The sequence below is a fragment of the Mizuhopecten yessoensis genome, unplaced genomic scaffold (genome assembly GCF_002113885.1).
Source record: "Mizuhopecten yessoensis strain PY_sf001 unplaced genomic scaffold, ASM211388v2 scaffold11179, whole genome shotgun sequence".
NCBI classification, from domain to species: Eukaryota; Metazoa; Mollusca; class Bivalvia; order Pectinida; family Pectinidae; genus Mizuhopecten; species Mizuhopecten yessoensis.
The window spans coordinates 2,382,145-2,399,712 of NW_018408919.1; the positions used below are offsets into that span (position 1 = coordinate 2,382,145).

Below are 17,568 nucleotides of genomic sequence, written 5' to 3' on the forward strand. Positions count from 1 at the left end.
CAAAACTGATAAAACAGGGAATTGATGGGAAAATGTTGAAAATTATACACTCTTTATATGAAAATGTAGGATCATGTATCAAATATGATGGATGTTTGTCCGAATACTACCAAAACATAATCGAATTAAGGAGAAATGTTGTCACCGATTGAGTATAGTCTATATGTGAATGACTGAGATGTGCTCTATGAGGAAAAACTGTCCATCAATAAAAATAGGTTTGATAAACATGTTTTTAATAATGTATGCAGATGATACAGTTTTGATTGAAGAGTCACCGCAGTCTTTTTAAAGTATGTTAGATGCACTATTTTTATACAATAATGATTGGAAGTTAAAATTAAATGTCGATCAAACAAGAATAATGATTTTTCGAATTTGTAGTAGACAGCGTTCTGACGAAAGTGACTATAAAACAATGTAGATATACAGTTGTGGGATCGCATATCGTACAACGTTACATGAATTGCGGTTTGCGCGCAATGTGCGCATGTCGTGGGCACGATGTTCGAACGATACAATTTAAAACGATTATTGCTTGCGCAAACTTGTCCGGACGATGAACGAACGTTGTGCGATTACAATGATGGTTGGTAGGTATTGATAAATGGCTTAACAAAATATACCGTTTCGTGTTTGAACATGTAATTTTGATTTTTACGTATGTTTCTACATTCTAGCTACATATATAAGCTGATCTGAACATCTATCTTTTCTTAAACCTTAAAATTGCGTTTTGTGTTTTTATGAAACGACCCAAATGGACACATGAAAAATTATAACACATATAGACACGGTCCCGTACACAGGTAAAGGCGGCCACTTCGTACATGTATACCTTGATCGTAGTTATCCCCATCTGGGGCACTCGCGTAACCCGTCAAGGTGTTAAAATCCAGGGGAAGGGGAGATATGGACCTAACCAAATGTCAAAAACATATGCTACTTAACGTCCAGTTGTGTGACGTCATACAGTATCGTATATCGGTCACTCATCAAAATGTTATCTACCTGTTCTGTTACTTTGGAGCCTAACCCATTCTTGCCAGAGTAACGGTCACTGTAATACTGTGTAACACGCATTTTAAAATTGAACGTAATCCTAATTAATATGATGAGAAATTTATATATACAATGTTCCTTATTCCATACGAGCCTTCCGGATATTTTTTCATTCCGGGATATTGATCAACCAATTGTACCAAATCGCACATTTGTGCGGCGGGAGCACACAAGGGGCGAACGATTGTTAAATCGCAAAGTTGTGTGACCATGTTTGGACGATGTGCGGACGGTGTGCACACGATATATGCACGCTATGCGCACGCTGTTTTTGATGCGTTGTGCGGTCACATAACTGTACGGGTGGTAGATGAATTTAACTACCTTGGAATGAAACACAAAAACAGAAATGTGTATTTTGCAATGAATAGTAAATTAAAAAGTCTTTGTATTTGATACATATGTAAACAGTGTTTTAGCATATGTAAGTGAAATATGGGTTATCATAAAACTCCAGATGTGGAAATTTGTTTTGCAAGAAGCTATTCTTGGAGTCAAGAGATATACAGGAAATGATATTGTGTATTTTGAATTTGGAAGGTTTCCTTTATATATTGAAAGAAAACTGAAAATTTCAAAGTATTTCTTGAAATTGAAAAATAAAAATAATTGTGTCTTTTAAGCCTTCTAAGAACAAAGAATCGAGTCGAATGATGAATGGATAATTAATTTCAAAAGTGAATTAGGAAAACGTGGGGTTAGATTATACTTGGAGTCAAGAAATATACAGGAAATGATATTGTGTATTTTGATTTTGGAAGGTTTCCTTCATATATTGAAAGAAAACTGAAAATTTCAAAGTATTTGTTGAAATTGAAAAATAAAAATAATTGTGTCTATAAAGCCTGATAAGAACAAAGAATCCAGTCGAATGATGAATGGATAATTAATTTCAAAAGTGAATTAGAAAAACGTTGTGTTAGATTATTTATGGTATGGTAATGAGATGGAAATTGAATATTTCAAATGATAGAATATAGCTTTGATGATGCATACAACCAGGAATTGTTATTTGAAATAAGTCAAATATCACATGGTTACTATTATCAACATACAGCTGATAATTCATGTTATAGTACTATTTCTGTAAACCTATTGATTTAGTGTACAATGAAGTATTAGACTTTTGTCGCATAATCTTAAAATAGAGAAAGGTAGCAATGATATTATTTGAATACAAGACAGAATGTGTACATCCTACAATTTAGCCGAAAGTTAAGATGAATTCCATTTTTTACTTCTATTTATTCAGATTAACGCTAAGATATATTAAGAAATATTACAATCGAAAAACGTGTGCATTCAAGCTAGTTCAGCTATTAAGCGTGAACAATGTTAAGAAACTAAATAGAACGGGAAAATTGGTACATTTGGCATTCAAGAAAATAAAATAATAAATTGAAGTGTTAATTATGATACTGTTTCATTTAAACATGTAAACACTCCGTTATGTTTTATTCTCCGTTTGTTTATTAATAATGAACTGATTTATGTGGAATTTTCTCTGGTATCGTGAGCTTGATTTCGAATGCAATCTACTATCTTATCGCTCCTTGGATGTATCTTGAGAATCAAATCTCAAATACGAGTAAGATATTCGAATAAAATTAAAAGAATTTGATATCAATCGTATTCAATCTTAACATATTTCATATTTTTTAAATGTATCGGGAGCTTTTAATCTAAAAAACGTGTAATATATTGTAATAGATTCAATGGATTTGATATCAATCATATTCAATCAAAATATATTTGATATCAATCATATTCAATCAAAATATATTTGATAAATCTGTTTTAATGGCTTACAACATGTGGTATATTTCTCTGTTACAGAGCCAAGATGAGAGTTATGCTGGCCATCCTCGTACTTTGCCTGGTCGTGTCAACACTAGGCAGTCAAAATAGGATGAAAAGAGAAAATGGAAATTCCCAACCGGAAGATGAAGCAATTGTTGACTTCGGTAGTACTAGCAAGGCCAATCCAGTAGTTGCAAGGCATGTTTATGCTCTGGCTGGATTTGCTGTTGCCCTATTTTTCAAATATACCAACTGAAATATCAAGTTTGAAATAACTGTTATTATTAGTTCTAAGTCAGCACCCGGACAAGAGATTAAATGTAAATTGATCCGAACAAGACTTTTAAACAAGCTTGTTGATATGAAAATTCCAGTCAAAAATAAAATTATTAAAGTTTCATTAAGTTTCGTTATTTTAATATTTTGCAAGATTGAACCCCCTGTAAGGAAAAATTCGTCACTAGAATCTTACTTTTTTTGATAGAAAAACGGCATAGCACAGATATGAAAAAGGTTAATGGGACTTTGTTATCAGTGTAATTTTGTTTCATATTTGTATACCAATCATCAAACAATCTGAAAAGTGGAGTGCAATCACTTTAGTTTTGTTTATAACAGCTGCAAATACAATGGTTTATTAAAGGAGTTTGATGACAGTGTCAAATAAAAGTTATATGAGCTCAAGTTAGATAAGCATATGGTAAACATGAGGCAAAAATGAACGAAATGAATGAAAAGGAAAGAAATATATGAGATCTATGAAAACGTACAAGGATAATGAGACCTGGTATAGTGGAAGGGTGAGCGTCTCCTGCTTCTCTAGTACATGTAACACCGTCATTGAAATCTAGGTCAAATTAAAGTAATGTCACGTCCTCCAATAGAGAACCGTGGAAATGACAACAAAACAACAAGTCTCACTAATGCGCATACTTATAATCCTCTAAATAGAATACATTCGCAAATAACAATATATAAAGATCATTGAAGAGGTACAAGGATGATAAGAGCGGATAAATTGGAAGGATGTGCGTCCTCTGCTTCACCATTAGGCCCGCCATTGGAACTAAGGTAAAATTAAAGCAATGTCATAAACGATGACTATGTATTTGTATAGAAGCACTGTAGTGTAGTGGTAGGACGTCGGGCTCGTGACCGAAGGGTTGCAGGTTCGAGTTATGCGACGGCATTGTGTTATATCTTTGAACAAGATATTTTACTCCGCTTTTTCCAGTCTACTCATCTGTAAATGAGTACGTGAAATGGCAGTTCTGGAATTGTTGAATGCTAGCTGTGAGCGCCGAAATTGCAGCAATGTTTGTATGCTATCCAGTGAGTTAAGAAGGGTTTTGGCTGGTTGCAAAGGCCCTATTACCACGGATAATAATTCGTGAACTGCTTTGAGACGACCTAAGAACTAGGTTGTGATAAAGCGGTATAAGAACCTCGAATTATTAATTTCATAATTATTGTATTCTGACTAGGTTTGTTGCTGCCTTAATTTTCAAATGCACCAACCGATATACTACATTTGTTCTCATCGTATCACCCGGTCAAAAATGTAAATAGATTTGGACAAGAAACGTTCACTTTTAGTCGCAGTGACCATAACGCTCAAAATACATACACTCTTCTGTTTTTAGCAACCAACACACCAAGCTTGAGCTAGCTGTTTACATTTGTTTGTAGATAGAAAGTAAACGGACGGACAGACTGAGAAACAGACAGACAGACATATATGTAAGGGGATCACCGCCATAATTATTTTTTATAGAACTAGTTACTTCTGGTTTGGAATCTAATTCTATGTACATTTGTATTATTTCCCTAGTTGATAAGTTATAGAATTAGTTACTTCTGGTTTTGAATCTAATTCTATGTTCATTTGTATTAATTCTATGTTCATTTGTATTAACTCCCTAGTTGATAAGTGTCTTTTTCCATGCTATGTACATTTGTGTTGTTGCACTCGTTTACAAATCTATTGCGTGTTTATTCCATGCGATGCTAGTTTTCATTCCATGCTATGCTAGTTTTACCGATCGCGATTTCGTGTTAGCTTGTAGTATTCAATCCATTCCAGACTTACGTGATGTTATATACTCAGTACATTCTATCGGTTGATCTGAAGCTTTCGTCATTTTTGTAAAAACAGAAATTCGAAACAAAGTTATAATTCAGAAATAGCTAGCTAGTCAACTAGTAAACGAGTAAGCCAGCAGTTGAAATACGTTAGGTTTCCTCATTATGACGACAAGCTGCGCTGCGATCGTCTTAAATATACACGGACCGCTCCCCAACCGCATCCGGATCACCGTAGGGCCGCAATGTCGTTATTTGTTTACGTTTTGACTATTGTATTTTTAAGGTTCTTATATTCAGTGATACCTAGTAACTTTAACTCTATAAAAAAACATACATATTAGTTTTACCAATAGTTGTTGAAACAGACAATACACCCATCAAGTGTTTTGAAATTTTAACATCCCAAAACCTATTACAAAAATCACACATAAGTCAACATTGTTATAGTTAATTCGCACGGTCTAATGGAATGCAAATGTACGTACATGTACTGATACACAATTAATTTAACATTATATACCTGAGCCATCTTGGACATCAGTAGGTCCAACAATGAGCTTTGACTCGAGTTTGCAAAATTAGCTATTTAGAATGTGTTTGACTCCTCAGATTTAGGGAAAAGATTATTTGAAATGACTTGATGTCAAGGGTCAACTGAAAATCTGTTCATCTTAAATATTCAAGGGATTTTTGTTGAACAAAATCATTACAGTAGTGATTCTGTAATATGAAGTAATCTAGAAATTTTAAGTACAGGACATTGCAGACAGTATAATTCACTTCAGTAAGAGCTCGTACAAATTTGTCATGGCACAACATATCATAATTATTTGTTCAGCTAAATGAACTTCAGTAAGTGGTAGCACAGATTGTAATATCTTGAAGTTCTTGATTTGCTCCATTTTCATTTCAACAACAATCCTCGGAGCAGCAATTTGTTGAGTTTTAAAGAACTCCTGTACACTCATCTGACAATTAGATCATACAAATGGTGGCGTATTTAGTCCTATATGTGCAGGAAGTAAATCTCCAACAGTAAAGCCTTTGTATGCAAGAATAACATCTCGATGTTCTGACGTTGGTAAGAAGAGGTCACCATCTTCTTGCACAATATGTCTGCTATCTGATACATGCCCACCCCAAATCCTTTACACAAATGTTACTAGACCATTGGGTGCAACTCCAATTAAACCTTTATAAGTGTTCTGGTGGTTGTATTCACTCCATGTAAGAAATTAAGCCTCTATGTTTCCTGGTTTCTTGCAGAAGAATTATGTTGCATCTATAACTATACGAAACTGAGCCATTTCTGTAAAATGTTTAGGCAAATTGCTTAAAATTTGTTCTCTTGATGGCCATGGGATAAGTGACTTGCATGTAATCAAACATAAAATTAATCCATATATTAATGATTCGAGAAACTGTCTTAACAGACACACTAAATAAATCTGCAAGAAACTTTTGCCAGGTTTCTAAATTTTTTGGTTGAAATATTTTCTGTCTTTTGCAGGTAGTGGAGTGCTTTTCCCCCTTTCCCAGTAGGTCAACTATTCTGCACCATGCTTACAAAAAGTAGTAAAAAGCAGTAAAAATGTTGCATAATTTGTATAACCAGTATAATATTTTGTCTTCTCATCATCGTTTTCAATAATCTCTGGTTTAAAAATAGGAACAACTGTCTGTGATGCAGATGATTTCATACATTTGGCCTTATTTAATTGTGTCTGTGTAGCATCATCTCTTACATTTACATCTGATGTCTAGACATATATGGAATCCCCAACTATAGGGTCAGTCTGTGTTTCAGAACTCTCCTTTTAAGACAAGGAACTAATAGTAGTAGATATACATGATGTATCCTCACAGGGAATGTTTTCAGTATTCTCAAATTCAGAATGACTATTTTCCTGGGTGTAGTCAGATACCTTGTTTGCATATATTATTTTCAAAATGTAAATTGCGAAGTCTAGAGTTTGAGCCAATTGGAGTATCTGGTCGCACAAGTTTGATTTTTTGAATCCACAATGATCTTGTTTTTTTTTTAGCACTGTCACCTGATGGAATGCAATGAGGTTTTATAGTTGTATCATTCTCACAATTTTTTTCCTGCATAATTGGAGCACAGTAAACAATATCTTTTTCCTCCCTTGACAGTGATAGAATCTGAAACCATATAATGGGATTTATCATGATATTGAGTTTTTTACTGGTAATGTTTTAATATTTTTTCACAAGAATAGATTACACATTTAAACCTGCACATCAACATGGACAAGTGTTGTGATACTATTCCAAAAAGGAAGGCTTTCTTGTTTTATACAAAAGAAATTAAAAGTATATCAAGAAATGTTTCAAATCTCTGAAGTAGTGTCTGATTTTCATGTTGTAATCATTGGAGCAGACATACACAGGTGAAAGCATTCTAAAATTAGATTTGTTAACCTATGCATGATTTTACTGTGACTGGGATTACAATTGTATGTTTTATCAAATTATAAACAAAAAAAAGAGAACCCATTTTAATAAATGTTGTTTACAAATGTAGTCTATAATCTCTTTTTCTTGTAACAGTGAATGGTAAACCGTTTTTATTATTGTTATTTCCTTAAAAGACCTTTTTTAACTTACCTGTGTACCCATCAGTGTTTTCTGTCAATGTGAATCCAGCCCCCCTCTCTAAAAAAGTGCGATCGTTCAAAATATACTTATGAAAAATTCCCGAAAAACACTGCCAATATACACAAATATGTAACTTTGTAAGAGTTGAGAAATTGTTGGTTATCGGACGACAATAACATAAAAATAAGTTTAGTGCGATCATGGGTTCTTACAGAATAGTCCCGGTGGGAGTAAAGCGTTTTTGTTTTGCCGAAAAAACGTATCTGGATAGTGTCCATAACGATACATTTACACCTTGATATAAAGACTGGCTTATTTCACAGAATGAACATTTAATGTGGAAGCTTTCCTCAAAGGAAGTTTACCTTTATCGTCCATGTTATCTGCTCGACNTATTTTTAGAGTCAATCAGAGTAAACCATTATCTGTTTTTGTCCATACCAATGAAACAGGAGTTTTTGATAAGAATGTTAAATTGAAACAAAATCATACAAACTTTCAAACCCAACAAAAACGTTCTGTCATCAATATCCACTGCTTCATGGACAAGTCCATTGCAGATGTCGNTGTGGTGGTGTTTGAGGCGCGTCAAAGGGACGTAATGCGGTAGGCTGCCAGTCTGTGGTAAATTATACAATTGTGAAGGTTATATATTTCTAACAGAATAATCCAAATCAAATAAATAACCTTTAATTGCTCTAATATAATGACAAATATATTTAGTTTGCAACACTGAACATTTTTTTAAAGTTAATTAATTAATATCTATGCAGCGTTTACAATTACCAAGATATGCAATTCCCTTTTAAGGTTATAGTTTATTTATGTGGCAGGGTTCAATTGTACATAGGGTTAAGGTCGCCTTCTAGCTTTGAGATAGAGCGAATTTTCCTTTAGCTCAGTGGTAGAGCGTCCGACTAGGAACCTGGAGATCGAGGGTTCGATCCCCGGTGGAAGCACACTATTCTCTTTCTTGTTACAAATGGTGTCTGTGGCCCTTCCTGTAGTGACAGGGAGTTAGAACATGGGATGTGGTGTCCGAGGGCGAACACATTTTAAAAGGTTGGAGTAGTGTGGGAGGGTTCAATTGTATATTAGGATTAAGGTCGCCTCCTAGCTCAGAGCTCGAGGGAATTTCCCTTTAGCTCAGTGGTAGAGCGTCCAACTAGGAACCTGGAGATCAAGGGTTTGATCCCTAGTGGAAGCACACTATTCTCTTTCCTGTTACATTTATATTTGAAATAAAAGAAAGGTACTGAAGTGTTTAATGAAAGGTCAGCTTAAGCATCCTCATCATGCATGTATGCATTCAGTAGAGCAACCCTACCTGCATCATTAATTTAAGTATTAACCAAATAATAGCTTTTGCTACTGAGATATGGACTTACACAACTTTTCTTAATGTGCACTGATGTATAATGTAGAAGGAAGTCACTGGAGTCTAAAATGTAAGTCAAATTCAGCATCTACACACATTAATCAGTGACCCTATAGCTGTGTCAATGATGCCATCATTATGCATGTATTACCTAGATGTACCCAGAAATGGACCCAACACTTTTTCTTAATGGGAATGGAGGACGAGACCGAATCCATTTATTCATCCTCTGCAAACTTCGTTGAGTAGGGGCTGGGAATAAAAAAAATGTTACTTGTGAGCAGAGACGTATACATTTCTGTTGCGAGGCAAACATACAAAGATGAAGATAAATAACAACATACATATATTTACATCAGTCAATGATTTAATTTTATAAAAAAATATCAATATGCGTAAAAGTTAACAAAACAATCAATGCAACAAAGTTACCAACAAGTATGCTGTCATTACATATATCTACATACATGTACATATATTTGATGGAACAATTTAAAAAAAAATAAATAAACAAAGCAATGCAAAGGAATACTGAATAAAATATAACCATCATGAAATATCATGACTCAAGACCAGTTTTTAAGAAACTGATGCCTGTTTGGGATACCTGTGACCTTGAAAGAAGGTCAAGGTAATCTACATGATGAAACTTTAAAGTATTTATCCCAGGTACTTGCTGACCAAATATAAGGGCCCTGTGAATTTTTAATTTAAAAATGTAATTTAAAGAAAAAGTTGACTGACAGATTTATGACAGTCACTTCACTATACCATAAGATTATGACAGTTTGTACCAGAGGAGCTTAAAAGTGTATCTGAAGTTCATGAACCATGATATTTGTCTTTCCTTCTTTCTGACTGTATGACCAAATCAGAAAAATCACAACAATTATCAATCATTAGCCACGGTATACATGTCATTGGTCAATGCCCTTTTTAATTAATGTCCAACAATATGGTATTTTCATCGTCACATATACAGCAATGTCTTGTTTTCTCCATTCAAAGGACTAGGAATCCAAGAAGGACAAAGCTCTTGCAGTGTCTTACAGAACACTGCATCCTGATGTTAGGTCTGGAATTTGCCAAGAAAAGTTGGACATTCTGGAGAAGAAAAAAAAATATTGTCATGAATCAGACATAGACACTGTAGATATGATAGTTGTAACTGTATGATATGCTTTTGTGGGAGAATAGCAATATATACTCTGCGAGGTCACCCATTCATTTTTTGAAATTTGACTAAAAGTTGGTTCATACTAAACCTACAATAAAACATAATATACCTTGAATACATCAGCATCATTTCATAGAAGAAACATATTTTAAGTATATATACAGACCCCACTATGGAACTTCGAAACTGTGTTTATGATAATAGGACTAAATTATTATAATAACACCTCATTTTGAATATACTTAAGCTAACCACCTGTTTCAGGACTGCCAGTCACTGGTAGGGAATTACAAAGCAAGTTTCCATCTCATGGTTTGCATGTCTTTAGAAAGCTTCTGTTGTTGTGTCTCGAGGATGTCGCTGAATAAAGAGGGCAATTCAAATAACAAGTTAAAACTATGACGGGTTATCCATATAAATCTTGACATTCCATTTAGGTAAGTAAACAAAATATTAAATTCAAAAGCATATCCGATGGTCAGTTTACTGGAAGTAATAAACTGATTGCATAATTATGAAATCTATAATTTCATGGTGCTTAATTACTGAATCAATAGACAGAGTTGTTAACTATACATTAGGTTTCCTGCTTCAGTATTTTACATAATTAACTATAACATCAATCATATAATAAACATTGAGCCAAACAAGAAATGTTGTTTGTTTCCAGTTACCCTCCCTAATGATTTGTGCCTGCTCTATTTTTTGTCAAATTTCAAGGAAGCACTGTTAAAGTGAGGATCACTTCCTACATAAGCGTTGTGAAAAAAAGAAAAAAACATTAACTACATGTACCCAACCCTAATTCCTATTTTTGTTTAGACATGTAACAGGAAACCATCCTATTTTTTTATGCCTACCTACTATTTTGGTAAAATTTCAAGGAAGCACTTTTAACATGTAACAGGAAGCCAACCTGATTTTTTTTTGTTAAGCCTTTAACAAAATAAATAGCTCAGACTTACAATCTACATTTGACACTTGAGTTCAGTAATGGACAGATCAAATTATGGAATTTGTACCCGTAATCAATAATTGAAAAGGCAAGCTGATCAATTTTGAGTTATATTATCAAGTATTGGCCCATCACTAGTTACCATTAGATGTAAAAAAAAAATAAAGAGACAAACAAGAGGCCTAGAGGGCCTGAATCCCTCAACTGGATATTTAAACATCACGGGAACATATTCTGATTAAATACATCATGTACTGCAACTATAGGCTCTGTCTCTCAGCATATTGAAAGAGAATAATTTAAACACTTATCAATATTTCCCCCCTATTGGACCCCGCTCCTCTGCCCCCAGGAGGGTCACACCCTCTGTTTATACAAAATTGGGTCCCCTTTGACCAAGGATACTCTAACTCCAGGCCAAATGTAGTCAAAATCCACTGAGCTGTTCGACTTCAGGACAAGTGGACACCAAGGATGAAGCTTACCAAGTTTAAAAAGATTCATTCCCCGGTTCTTAAGAAAATATCTTAAAGTTTACAGACGGGTGGTGACCTAAAAATAATTTACACATACCAGCATATAAACAGTTTCAAACATTGTGAAACATGATACATTTTTATATGCACTACCTCCATTGTTCAGGAAATGCCTCTTCACTGTAGGAGTTGTTCAGGTATCAAGGAAGTAGACGGTCTGCTGTCAAAAACCAGTGATCAGGTTGGCAAACTGGCACTTCATAACACTTCATGCTGACCGAACCAGACCTACAACAATTATGTCATTGAGATTTCAGTAATATTTGCTAAATGTTGTACATAATGCACATGAAAAAAAATGATAACGACTTAAAACAAGTATTTCAAATTAACTTAAATCAAAGATATGTTTGATAATTGGTCAACAATATTGACATCCAATATCACTCAATAACCACTGTTCCCATGAACTATAGCTATAGATTTATCATCTCCTATATGAGACAAGTTTTAATATGACATCTGCAACAAATGCATATGGGCAGGCCAGGGTTATGCACATTTTCCTCGAATGAGGCATACTTGATTGAATCTGATGTCATCATCTAATAACAGTAGAAAATTTAAATCTTGATTTTTATGCTAATTTCAGGCGGTTAGTTTTAATTAGCTGATCACTGTATGCTGTTCTGAATATGAAATTTGCATCCACTTCTCAAATTTATCAAAATTAATTATGAAGCATGAACAGGAAAAAAATGTACATATGGTTCCGAGGTATTTGAAATCCTTACTGTAAATATTGAGATAAAAATCATATAAAACATAAGGGTATTGCTACTTTTTTGGTAGTAGACTAATACCCTTATTTTTTATATGATTTTTATCTCAATTTACAGTCAGAATTTCAAACACTTGTGATTGGATACTTGATATCAAAGTTTTACTTTCTACACAACGTATTAAACGTGTCGCAACCTTCCAAGACCGACTTGTCCCTTTGTCAAGCTATGACAGCACCAATATCAGTTCTGTATTTCAGACATGCATTTGTAACGAACCCCTGTGTGCAGGGTTAACATTTTGCCAGTTACCAAATACTTGTGGGATTTCGTTATGGCTACGGCATCCTAACTATAAATATGACGATTTTCTGCTACGATACAAACAATTTTGGCTCAAACCTAAATAGATAACAGTTCAATTGCTGTCATAACCAAGACTTACCGCACTGTCGACTGCATTTTCCAAAATCTACTGCCACAATCTGGTATGTTTCCGGTTTAAGGGAGCGAGTATTATTTTCCGCGAATTTTGTTGGCGATTTAAGCGCCGGCTGTTGTCTTAATGCGAACTAAAATTCTAGAATGAATTCTAGAATTCATTCTAGAATTTTAGCTCCTCATTAAGACGACAAGCGGCGCTCCATCATAAACGATGTCGAAATCGCGATCGGTAAAACTAGCATAGCATGGAATGAACACGCAATAGATTTGTAAACGAGTGAAACAATACAAATGAACATAGAATTAATACAAATGAACATAGAATTAGATTCAAAACCAGAAGTAACTAATTCTATAACTTATCAACTACGGAAATAATACAAATGTACATAGAATTAGATTCAAAACCAGAAGTAACTAATTATATAACTTATCAACTAGGGAAATAATACAAATGTACATAGAATTAGATTCTAAACCAGAAGTAACTAATTCTATAAAAAATAATTATGGCGGTGATCCCCTTCCACAGACATATGGCGTGATTACTATATTCTTCGACTTTTTCGTGTGTGTGTGTTTTATGGGGGCGAGTAGAGATATAAAAAAAACAAGATATAATTTCACTGCTCCACTATTCCAGTCGATTGATTCTCCAGCAACTTAGGGCTTGGAACGTAGGTTGCTGAACGGATATTTAAACAGCCATTTGACACAGCTGTTGCATGTTTATTTCTAACTCATTTCTTTTATGTTTTTGATAATTTTTTAACCATATTTTTCGTTTGATTTGCTTTAATCTCTTACATCCGTACATCATATCTCGATTAAAACATCAAATTTATTTCTCGCATATTTATTTTGAACGTTGGCCAGATATGATTTCAATTTTACAACAGCTTCAGAATATCTTACGCAAAATGTTTGGCCAAAGCTGTTTTACGCCAGATAGTTCGAAATCCAAGGGTCCCGTTTGCGTTAACATTCGTTCTCTACCGTTTTTGGAATATATTTTGACAAAATTGAAGGCTCTGTACGCGCTTATTTGCGGAATTTTAAGACTCTGATAATTGACTAGTCCGAAAACTGTATACAAATCCTTCATACCAGTAATGCATTGAAACAAGATAGCAAAATTGCCTGACAGGAAATTGGTCTCTTTGATTACATTGAATGTGGTAAACCTAATCTGTAATCTTCCAAGTACAATGAATCAGCCTGGCCAAATAAAAATGTAGGAGTGTTTCCTGTTCCGGCTAAAACATTATGGTAAATGTAGGTAGGTAGGAACATTTTTTTTTTCTGGTGAAGAAAATCTCCGTGAATGTTTAACATTTGTTATTGTTGGCACCAAATACATATTTTTATTCATGTAAAATAAAACCACAACAAAAATAATCCCTGTATTCCTAGTTTTTGTGTTGAGCAGGCCAAAGCGACACATTCAAGTAAATTATTATTTAACCCATTTAAATGTTCTGGAATAACCAACGTTCTTTACAGTAGTTCTGCCACCAGTGTTACATTTCTAGATTATCCGTACTGCTGAACACTAGATTAAAGTACAAATATAATCCAAACCAGTGTTACGTTCTCTTTTGTATTGCTGATATCGATGCTTTCTGTTGAATTTCCACTGCCTCCAGTTCCACCAATCGATTGAACAACAGAAATATGTACATTTATATTTACACTATATTTACAACACAATTTTTTTAATACGTCATAAAATATACAAGTCTTCATTATTGTGAACTGGATCTCTCCACTCCAAACATAATTCCAACTATAAACTGTAAAACTACATAGATCTGCAAAGTACAGCTAAAGCTATCATTATTACTAGCTTCCCAATTCTAACTATATCTCTAACTTTCTAACTCTCCTCTTTATTTCTAGATCTCCCTAACTCAACCTCCTTCCTAATTCAACTCACCATCCGAACTCTCTTCTCCTCCTCCTTCGACTCCCAAGCTGAACTACCTTATTATCTGTACCTCAGCAAAATCCTGCTACATTAAAAATGCTGATACATTAAAATTGTTGATGCAGCTGAAATCCGGCTAAACTTTGACCCCTATACGACTTGGCTAATCTGGCCATAAATCCTGCTAAATTTGACTCTGGTGGTCAGCACCAGCTGGAGGCACAAACACTGACATCACAGACTGGACTCCCCCACCTACACTACAGACGGTAACACTCATCTACAGATCCAAATCTATATCAGAACCACAATTATCTACAGTGACATCACAGACTGGACTCCCCCACCTAGGCTACAGACAGTCACACTCATCTACAGATCACAACCTGTATCATAACCACAATTATCTACAGTGACATCACAGACTGGACTCCCCCACCTAGGCTACAGACAGGTAACACTCATCTACAGATCCAAACCTATATCATAACCACAATTATCTACGACTACTTAGCTACTATCTTCAAATAAACTCTGACAAACACGGGCAAAGGCTAATAAAATGCGTAGCAAATTGTGAAGAGAAGAAGTGTTTGTATACACATATATTCATTAAGTTTATTATTTTCCTTTTGTGTTGATATTTCATCTTTTGTCCTGTTTTGCAGTCGACAACAACAGGACTATTGTTTTTGTAAACATGTGTCTTGTCATTCGTTGTCTAATACATGTATATGAGAAAATGGCCATAATTATTCAACACAAAACAACTGGTCTGGATTATTTGTGTTGCTTGAACATGACTTTGACATTTTATAATTACTAATTGAATTTCAACAACAAATGGATGATTTCCCTTATCATACACTGTGTTCAAATATACTTTTGGAATCCCAGGAGCTACTAGCACCTATGTTTTGCCACGTCAAAGAGGGATTTGATTGGTTGGCACACCTTTAAGTTAGAGTCATGCAGTATGTTATCCAGTTAGCATATCCCGGCCATTGCGATTTGAATAACATTTACAGCATATGTATGATTGGTGACGTCATGATTGATTGGGGTAGGTTTATATAAAATTCGGAATAACTGAGTGCATTCTTTACCGAGCTTCTATACAACTAATCGACGCCGACAAGTTCTCGACCGTGTTCACAAGTATCTAGAACATTTATCAACAATAGGTCCTGTATCAAGGTGAGATATAATTTTATTTTAAGAGTTTGTTTTATGAATTATAACATAGAAAACAACAATAACCCGTCTTCAAATTAGTGATACAATAGGCACAGTTATTTCTCCAGTAAAAGATTGATTTCAAAAAATATTTGTCAATGTGTCCTTATATCGTTTTATCTTTTTAATATACATAAGGGTTAGGATATTAAAATAAGATCGTTTACCTTTTTAGAAGGTTTATATGCTTGTTTTTTGTATTGATGGCTGGAAATGATGTGTTGATCTTTACATGATTTTGCCTTCATAGATATATATATAATTTACAAGTCCGGTATTTCAATACAATTGACTAATACTGAATACACTCATATTGACATACGGTGATACCGAGCGAAATCACAACGAAATAAAGAAAACGTTAAGTGATGTGTTATGGCTGAAAACATGTTTTGTAAACTAAATATTGTCAACCAGGAACTCAATCATTCTGACTTTTCTTCCTCAATGTGTTTAATCTTTGCTTTTGTTGTGTTCCTCATAAAATATGTTCCAAAAGAACTTACAACATTTCATTGATATCGCTTTTCTCCTCTCCTGGAAAATAAAGCTCAAATATAGCGAATAATTTTGGTAAAAGTATGATAACGTAATGAGCGTAAAAGCCAAATGTTTTCAGAAATGATATTCATAAAACATCGGAAGATCTAGTGACATACAAAATGTATGGACACATCATTTAACAGCTATAGGGTTTTAATTAATTCAAGTTGATCTGATTATTTTCGTTGTGTAAACATTGTAAATGAACGCCGTCACAATCGCTGTGGTACAATAATGCATATGGTACCATGAATACGTACCAATAGGAAACGTCAAATCACGCTTTCGGAGACTAAAAGAAAGCAACCCCGATATCTAGTAAGTGACACTACGATATATCGTACGAATTCTCTCGGGTATCGTGAGATTACTTTCGATTAGAATCAACTATTTTATTGCTCGTTGAATGTATCTGGAGCGTTTAATATTACGTATGTAAAATATATTCTTAAAGAAATAAAATGATTCGATAAAAAAATGATATTTTTGATATTTTCTTTTACATCATTTTGAGAGTGTATTGGGAGCGTTTATTATCATCTTTATACCACCTACCGGTAGCATGATAAATTCATTATCATTGGTTGTCAGTATGAAAAGAACTTACAATTGAGAACGTATATTCTCATTCCCCAGAAACTTGAAAACGTATTTTCTCAAAACAGAACGTCTGCTCGTGCCAATTGACGTCCGAAACCGGAAATAGTGTCCAAACAAAACTGATCCACGTAAGAAAATAGTCCGTCGTAAACATATCAATACAAACTTACCAGGCGCGTAACAACCTATGTAGCAAAAAAGCCCGGGCTTACACATCATTTTTGACAAAATAAAAAAATAAAAATAAACACAACATAGACTATATGATATAAAATATTAAAAAGCAATGACAGGTGTTTTGTATCTGCTATAAAGACCGCCAACTAAAATGCTTCGTTGCAATCAAAGTCTCTAACAAATGTAGAACTGAGGTTAGCATATTCATTCGGCATGGTAATCGCGCCAGTGGAACTCTAGCCTTGCTAATTATCGGTGTACCCAAACACTAACTCTAGTTTTCCCTGTGAAATAAAGTGTTTCTAAG

General features: G+C 34.2%; 1 long non-coding RNA gene across 1 annotated transcript; it reads right to left on the bottom strand.

Annotated features, from left to right (window-relative positions):
• Nucleotides 1–10,287: 10,287 nt before the first annotated feature.
• LOC110440349 lies at nt 10,288–12,832 on the bottom strand. The gene is made up of 3 exons (XR_002461740.1): nt 12,780–12,832; nt 11,706–11,840; nt 10,288–10,481 (listed from the first exon to the last, which is right to left on the bottom strand). It is a non-coding gene; the product is annotated as an uncharacterized LOC110440349 (long non-coding RNA).
• Between the last annotated feature and the right edge of the window lie 4,736 nt (nt 12,833–17,568).